We start from the raw sequence: 10000 nt of genomic DNA on the forward strand, positions 1-10000 counted from the left end.
GCCATCAAAGGTGGATTATTTTATTCACTACATTACTGTACAACATGTCTTAAAATATAATTTGGTCAGTACAACTTCTACCTTTTCTAAATCCTACTTGTTCATCTATCAACTTTTCATCAACCTTTCTCTCTAGTCTCTTCAGAATGAGCATGCTATATATTTTCATGACAACTGACGTAGGTTTGATGCCTCTGCAATTATTGCAATCAGTCAGATCTCTCTTTTTTTGCCATTTTCATCAAGACTCCTAACTCCCATTCATCAAGTTTTGCCTCTTCGTGCAGCATTCTACAAAATAATCTCGTAAGCATTCTGTGAGTCACTTCATTTTCAACCAATATCATCTCAGCAGTTATTCCAACTTATCCAGGGCTTTCCATCTCTTGAGTCTTTTAATGATAGCTTCGACTTCAAACACACTGAATTCATTAATGGGCACATCAAGGTCTTCCTCAGCATCAGGTATATCAATGAAATTATTCCCTTCATATCTCCTTTTTATGAACCCACTAAAGTGTTCAGTAAAACGGTGCCTGTCTTCATCTTTTCGTCGTTATAACAGAACCGTATCTATTTTTGATGGGTATATGCTTCTTCTTTGCCCCAGTAGGGATTTCAGTATTAATTCTAGGAACCATTCTACCATAGGAAAAATGGAATTGTGTACAATATCCGAAGGATGATGACTTCAGAGGCCATTGGCGAATGTCAGGCACTATTAAAGGCTTTGCCTTTGCACTCAGAACTGGATTTTGTACGAGGAGGAAGGTATCCAGGTATGCTAAAAATGTTTACTGAAATAAGATTCGGAGCGGAAAAAAATATGAGTGATCAGACCTTCACAACCCATTCATAATCACGCAGAAAAGGCATTCATATTCCATAATGAAGCCAGTAGGCGACATTCATCATGTCCTGGAGTTGGTTCCTTTGAAATAAAAAAAACTGAGAAACGTAGATCAGGTGATAACGACTTTACTGCCATTATCTCGTCGAGAATAAACCGATAAACTCCTCGACATTAGGAGTATTTTGCTTTAACGAAGAACTCTTTCATAAAGAAGCGGGCCTCATTTCAACATGAATTCAACATCATTAGAGCCAGAACGCCTGTCCAGCATAACAACCCTATTTCAGCGCCAACTATTCAGCAGCACATTTAAAGACTAAGATCGCACTTAACAGAACCTTGCTTGCAATGCCATTTGGACATTTGGCACCACCATCCCTAAGGAGGGGTAATGTATCTTATTCATATGAGGGTAATTCCCCGAAAGCCATGATGAGCAGCCGGAGAGTCTCATTAGTAAGTCCCATTTAGAAACGCCGTCGGTGATTACGTATGATGGAACGAGTCGGCCTCTCTGAGGAGAGTGTTCAGTCAGTGATACTACATTCAAGGAAGAATATAATTCTCCTTATACCACCTCCTGCGATTCCTACTTTCTCTTCTTATACCTCTTCCTCTTTCCCCGGTTCCTTCTCTTCCTATACCTCTTCCTCTTCGTCCCGGGTGGTTCTCATCCTATACTGCTTCAACATCACCCTGTTCCTTCTCTTCCTATACCTCTTCCTCTTCCACTTGCTCCTTCTCTTCCTGTATATCATCCTCTTCGTCCCGAGTCTTTCTCTTCCTATACCTCTTCAACGTCACCCTGTTCCTTCTCTTCCCATACCTCTTCCTCTTCCCGCCGTTCCTTCTCTTCCCATAGCTCTACCTTCCATCTGTTCCTTCTCTTCCTATACCTCTTCAATTTCCCCCTGTATACCTCGTCCTCTCCCCACCCGTGATCATTCTCTTGCTATACCTCTCCCTCTCTCCTTTGCTCCTTCTCTTCCTATACCTCTTCCTCTTCCCCCTTTCCTTCTCTTCCCATACCTCTTCAACGTCCTCCTGTTCCATATCTCCCTCGTGCCCCTCCTTCATGAGGTGTCTGGATCAAGGGAGAATTAAGATTTCCATTATGAGAGCGTTTCTGTGTCCTTAGAGGAGACTTTGAGAAAGGAATGTTAAAAGGGAGATAGAGAGGGAGTATTAAAAGGATTTCTGCGGTGGAGAGAGAGAGAGAGAGAGAGAGAGAGAGAGAGAGAGAGAGAGAGAGAGAGAGAGAGAGAGAGAGAGAGAGAGAGTGTTTCTGATTTTTGATAACTAAGTTAGGGTATTCACAGAAAGAGTTTCCGATTATTGATAAAGTAGAGAGAGAGAGAGAGAGAGAGAGAGAGAGAGAGAGAGAGAGAGAGAGAGTTTCCAATTCTTGATAACTATGTAAAGGTATTTCGAGAGAGAGAGAGAGTTTCCGAATCTTGATAACTAAGTAGAGAGAGAGAGAGAGAGAGAGAGAGAGAGAGAGAGAGAGAGAGAGAGAGAGAGAGGGAGAGAGAGAGAGAGAGAAATCCTTTCAATATCCAAGCCCAAATCAACATGTTGTAAGACTTCCAAAGTTACCCCGAAAACGAAACAGCAATCGAGCCATTGGTACCGCATCATCATGACGCTATAAAACGAATTTCCAATTTGAAACAATGCCAGAGATCTCACAAAAGACGACTGAAGGGAGGGAAAAATTGTAATAGTGAAGGAAACAGATACTACTCGTCTCGGAAGCTCACGCAGTTTAATTTTCTAAATGCGAATGGAATGGAAAGGACGTCTGAAGTAGATGTTCTTCTCAAACCCGAGAAAGAAACGGCAGATTTTGGCAGTTTTCGTCAACTGATTGATAAGGCTTAGATTACTATCGACCAATCCTAGATATATTTGTAAATGTTATAATACATTTAAGCAAGTAATAACATAATAATTTGCATGCATGCTAAATAATAAAGTTATTCTTTGTATAGTTGATTACATGATATGACAGAGAACGTTGATCATTGGCAAGTTAGCTGAAGTTACTCAGTGAACCAGCCTGCTACCCCATTTTCGCCACAGGTACCAGGGTTGAGTACAGTTTATATAAATCTCAGTGGTAATCGGCTACTGCAGATCAGTTTATTTCTGGTGATGCCTTGGACGAACTGAGACTTGGTCAAATTCAAAAGTGATGATATGATAACAAGAAAAGAATCACGATTGAACTTGAACTTTAGCTCATTTATGTTAACTAATTATAGACAGATACATACAAACAGCTACTCTCCCGATGGGTTTGCTTATGTTGTCAAACAATTTAGATTGCTTAATATTTACCCAAGAACATCTAAATTTCACAAGCTTTTAAATGGCTCCCCAAAATATCTTCAATGGCTTACTGTTCAAAAGCTAAATGACCAAATCTTAGTACGCAAAAATTACATATAAAAAGAAATTATGAATAACAAGAAAAATAGACCCTGAATATAAGTTGGATTAAGAAAACAGATTTTATCAAACCTCAATCACTCTTCTGATTCAATTTGGCAACTTATTGAAGTACCCACTGCCGTAGATTAACACAATTATTCGCCATTGTGCTTGGATGTTTAACATAAATAATGTTGAACTAATGCATATAGAATGCAAATCCGTAAAAAAAAAGAAGAGAGAAATCTACAGTATTAGTTAGTTTCATATCTTTACTGTAAATAGTCAGCAACATATTGAACCGAGAGGAAATTTTTTTTAATCCGTTTTAAATTAAACAAATGTTGTACTTATTAAACTTTCGTTCAAACAAATTATCTTCCCACATATAAACCTTCCATCATAAGCGATTACAACATTTGGTGTTCTATAGTGTCTTGAAAAACTAAGTGCTTTTCCAGCAAAATGACTGAGGTACTGGCAGAGGGCAGGAGTTTCTCTATGGCAGCAGGGACAGATAAACTTAAGTTTGTGGTGGTGGTCATCATCAACAAGTACCAAAACTCACAAAATTAACAATGGAAAACATGGAGGACGTGAAAGTGACTGCTGAAAGGTCAATTAAGTAAGTGACTTTGATTTAGAGTCAATGTCTATTTAGAAGAAATATCAATTTACTCAAGGCAGTCTATGGTAACAGAGCAACATTCGATAGTCGCAAAAAAGGACGAATATATTGCCTGCCTTGCAAAATTATAAAGGTGAAATGAATGCTTAAGCAGAAGGCTAGATTCACAAGCTTGATAGAACTACAAAATGTCTGACAGCAAGCAGACACCTTGAAACTAACACACATACAGGCTGCAGGACACTGTTGAAGAGTAAAGTAAATAAGTACCTTAGCTCTCATCTGGATATCTCAATGAATGATTCATCCTCATGGAAGTACCCAAAGCCTTTATCTAGAAGAACTAACCTACAAGGCAGTAAAAACTGTGCAACAAGAAACGCACTTACATAGAAAGATTGATATCCTCTGTTTCATTTCTACTACGCAGCTCATGCAGTAACTGCCATCAGACTACAACCAAATTGAATTACAAAAGACGTTGAATGTAACGCTAAAATTTCAATTTTACTTTCGTTGCCGTTATTATTTTGTAAATTTTTATGCCAATTTCAACCTTACTGATTAAAGTTGTTGAATGTAAATATGCAAGTGGGAGTCTACAAATACTGTGTTGTTGCTAAAATAAGTTGGTTGTTCAGAAGCCAGTCTTAATCTTATGCTTCCTTTACTCACGTCACAATGGTGACCAAGAACACCCAGCCTGTGTCCCACCTCACCGCTTCGTCTGTCGTATCCTCCAAAGATGACCACCACCACCACAGACTCGCTTTATCTGTCCCTGCTGCCACAGTGAAACTCCCGCCTTCTGCCAGTACCGATCTTTACCTCCACTGTCAATGATGACAGGAAACTTCTGCACTATGCCAGTAGAGATGTGTTTGCTCATTTCAGCATGCAAAGGTTCAGTTCTGCATCAAGGTCATGACTTCCTCAAGCAGCAAGGTTGTCTACTCTCCGTGTGATCCACTATGACACCTTTACAGAAATCTCCGATTGGATTTACAAGCAAAGGAATACCCCTTACAGTATAATACCCTTAAATCCTATCTCCTGAAGCAGTACTCGCTGTTTCCAGCTATCGATGTAGCCAAGATTTTTCAGCACTTTCAGTAACTGTTGAGGAAACAAAAGGCGCTGATGCCTATCAGGGAAATGATCAGCATTGCTTGATTCTGCCAGCTGCAGATGGTACTTACTGTGAAGTGAATCGACTTCTTACCCTTTAGGTACAACACTTTCCAGAACCTGTGCAATTCATCTTTTCCGATATCAACATTTTGCCCATGGAAGATCTGATAACTAGATTTGACACCCTTATGGACAGCCACTTCCCCTCTGTCAAGATGTCTATCAGCAAATCTACTCCTGACGAAGGGGACAAACAAACAACGCTGACTGAAGCAAAGATTAATGCTCTAGGATATTGATGCCAATATCATGACATACCTGAGTTGTGACAAAGCTGTCTTCCACCCACCTATGTAACCCAACGCCAGCGAATCAACAACCGTCTTCAATAACCACTGGATGATGCCCCTAAACCTCAAGTTTGTTACTATCACTCCAGATTTGGGGTTTTTGCTAATAAATCTGCTATTGGCTGTTAAAGGTAAAATAAATATGTAAGTATGACATCACCTGTGGCAGCGATCTCCCTTTAAGTAATCTCTTCATTTTGAAGGATTCAGGATCTAATGTACACGTTTTAGTAGATACTGATACCTGTCAATCTCCTCTTCTATGTTCCCTATTAAGGGTGCGCCCCTGACATTCCAAGACTGATATCCGCCTGGAGCCACCGAATTATCAGTTATCCTCCACCATGATTACAATATTTTGGCACTCTTTCGGGGGTACCAAGTAACGGTGGAATTCATCAATGTTTAGTCAACAACAGCATCGTTCTCCCTCCGACGATGCTCTCCACATCCCCAATTTATACCTAGACATTATTTGCCCAGAACTACGTAAAATACCCATGATTCGTTTCAATAACGGAATCTATCATCACATCAAGATAATGGGACACTCGTTCGTGAGTGTCAATTACCGGCGAAATGACATCATTGTTATCCAACAACAGTTCTTAATCGTCCACATATTTAATATCCTCTCTCTCCGACGATGTTCTCCACACACACACACACACACACATATATATATATATATATATATATATATATTATATATATATATATATATAAATATATATATATATATATATATATATATATATATATATATATATATATATATATATATATATATATGTATATATATATATATATATATATATGTGTGTGTGTGTGTGTGTGTATGTTTGTGTGTGTATTTATATACTACACATTGCCCAAACTAGTATGTTGTAGTTAGGAAAGGAGTATGGTGTGGGAAGATTTGAATCTGTATGTGTGCTTGTGTGTGCATATCTATCTGAATATTTAGCTGTCATTTATGACGGGTTGCGCAAACTAATTGTAAATAAAACTACATTCAAAGCGTATACATTTGAGGTTATTTATTAGTTTATAACTTCCGTCTTTTATGCTGCTTCCAAGCAGTTATATAAAATAACTTTTACTTTTTAAGATTTCGCTACAATCGTAATATCTCCAGAAATTGGGGAATAACGGCGCTTGTGAGAATGTGTAAGCTATTTGGTAGGAAACTTCTAAGTGAGAAATGTTAACGAAAAGAAAAAGGATAACAAATATGCATTCAGCAGTAATATTAGGAATTCAGTTTAGTAGACAATCAAATTAAAAAGTAAACTCGATATGATTACAACAGATTATGCCAAATTGAGAGAAAAAAAAAATATAAAAACGGTTGTAACATTTCAACAATGGAACCCGATTCAGAAAAAGATGTTTCTTCAAATAGAAAAGAAAAAAAAATAATTACCTGATTGACATAAAGGGGGGACATCACCAAGATATTAATTATAACGTTTTCGAAATATGTTTACACTGACTTCGTGAACTGGATAGATTCACTTGATATAACTAAAATTATTCCCCCCCCCCCCAAAAAAAAAAAATCAGTTCGTTCAGCCCTATATTACTCAATGAATTTTATTTATTTTGTGAAATGTAAGTATACATAATGAATGCTATCACCGCAGTATACTGCAAAATTCCACTGTAATATTAGGAAATCAGTTTATTCATCAAGGGAGTTAAAAAGTAAAATTGATATTATCACAATAGATTATGTAAAATTGAGAGAAAATAACCAAATATAACAGGTGTTGCAACATTTCAGCAATGAAAGCCCGTTTAAAAAAAAAAAGATGTTTCTTCAGATTGAAAAAAAAAAAATTAATAACCTGAATGACATAAATATGGGACATCACCAAGAAAAGAATTATAACGTTTTCCAAATATGTTTACACTGAATTCGTGAACTGGAGAAATTCACTCGATATACCTAAATTTCCACCCGCCCCTCCTCACAATAAAAAAAAAAAAAAAAAAAAAAAAAAAATCATTTGGGATCTATACTACTCAGTGAATCGCATTTATTTTGGGAAATGAAAATATGCATAATGAATGCAATCACTGCATCAAGAAACAAAAAATCATTGGTATCTATATTACTTTGTGAATTTTATTTATTTTGGGAAATCAAAATATACATAATGAATGCAATCACTGCAGTATACTGAAAAAAAAAATATTCTAACGAATGCACATTTCTAACAGTACTCCAATGTTGTTTACAATATTTTGATGATGAAATCGCATGATGCATTCTATATATACTCACCAATTACTAATTAGAACTAAAAATGTTAAAAAAAAAAATAACTAAAATATTTTATTTAAAATACTAATGGAATTATTGATTACAAAGCTAAATAATATCAACTATAATTCATACAATAAAAAAGATAATAGAAAATTGATATATTCACCAATTATTAACTAGCATTCGTAATGTTAAACAAAAAAACTAACTAAAATTTTTATTTAAAATACTGATAGAATTATTGATTTCAATACTAACTGAAATCAACAATAATTCATAAAATAAAAAAGACAATAGAAAATTGATATATTCACCAACTATTAACTAGCATTCGAAATGTTAAATGTAAAAAAAATAAGAATTTTTATTTAAAATACTGATGGAATTATTGATTGTAATACTAACTGATATCAACAATAATTCAAAAAATAAAAAAGATAATAGAAAATTGATATATTCACCAACTATCAACTAGCATTTGAAATGTTAAATAAAGAAAAGGATAACTAAAATCCTTATTTAAAATACTGATGGAATTATTGATTGCAATGCTAAATAATATCAACAATAATTCATACAATAAAAAAAGATGATAAAAAATTGATATAGTCACCAATTATTAACTAGCATTCGAAATGTTAAATAAAAAAAAAGTAACTAAAAATTTCTAATTAAAATACTGATACAAATATTGATTGGAATGCTAACTAATAGCAACAGTAATTCATACAATAAAATAAAATAGAAAATTTGATTTATATAGAAATATATCTTACAAAATACAATAATCTATTTTCATGAAAAATAAAAAAATTACCTTTTTAGAATATATTTATGATCTAGAAATGTTGGAAACAAATATTACCAGATCTTAATTCCAATCTGTTTATCCCCATTCAATTTTTCTTTAAGAGTTATGTCATTGTGATGAAATATATTCTTTCATTACACAAAATTGTGACGCCACTATAACTTTTAAATCCAAATGGCTTATATTCATTAATAAAACAGCACAGAAGGATATCGACGTAAGCCTATTATCACCTATAATAAAAAAATAAATGTATATCCTTTACAATTTCGCAATATATAACTATTGAAAAAGGTTTTCAGGTATAATTTAGAGTACAAAACTATCATCAAAGCGCAAAAATATGATTAAATGAATGCATTCATAATAAGTTTAGGCTGAAAGCGGCCAGGTATATGCATTTTTTTTCAAAACCACATGCCAGATAGCTCTCTCTCTCTCTCTCTCTCTCTCTCTCTCTCTCTCTCTCTCTCTCTCTCTCTCTCTCTCTCTCTCTCTATGTAGTGTATATATATACACACACACACACACACACACATATATATATATATATATATATATATATATATATATATATATATATTTAATATTAGATATATTTATAGATATTCAGTGCCTATATTAAGCATATGATATGCTTATATATATATATATATATATATATATATATATATATATATATATATATATACATATATATACATATATATATATATATATATATATATATATATATATATATAAAATCGTTTCAACATTAATACTAATGATGTTCATTTTTCAAATAAACAAAATATACCCCTCAATATCGAATTCGCTCTTACATGGGATCTCGGACCTATAGGAAAACTCCTTTACTGATTCCTATTTCTACCCGACCAAAGATATGTTCTTATGACCGAATGAAATAAGGATAAACAGAGGTTAACTGTCTACCTCTAGAGAAAAATAAAACCTCGCTTAAATCTATTTGTATATTAGTGTTTCCGTATAATAATAGGAAAAACCAATGAGTTTCCTAACACAGAAATGAATGCAGAATGATGATAAAGTTTACCACAACTGACGAATATTCCTGACAAGTAGAATACCTTAAAATAATAAGGGAAGAAAGTAGTACAAAAACATACAGTAATACTTAAAATAAATGGAAAAGAAATTATATACAAAATTAATGAAATAGAAACAAGCAAACCAAAAAAAAAAAAAAAAAAAAAAAAAAAACAATAAAAGAAAAAGTCCTGAAACCAATGAGGAAAAATGGCTTACCAAGCTTTTGGGGAATGACCGCAAGACCAAGGGAAGATTACTACTGAGAATCCGGATGTAATTTATTTTGCTGTAAGTGCACACACATAATTTGATTACGAGTAAAACGCCACAAGGCAGAAATGCCAAATTTGTAATCTTATTTGATATATACGTAAGGCTTGTCCTTAATAAATGTATTAATAAAAAAGTTTTAAAAATAAGAAGTGACGTTTGATTTCTGAATCTAGAATATATCGAACTTAACGTCCAA

Source organism: Palaemon carinicauda, chromosome 1 (assembly GCF_036898095.1).
Source record: "Palaemon carinicauda isolate YSFRI2023 chromosome 1, ASM3689809v2, whole genome shotgun sequence".
NCBI lineage: Eukaryota > Metazoa > Arthropoda > Malacostraca > Decapoda > Palaemonidae > Palaemon > Palaemon carinicauda.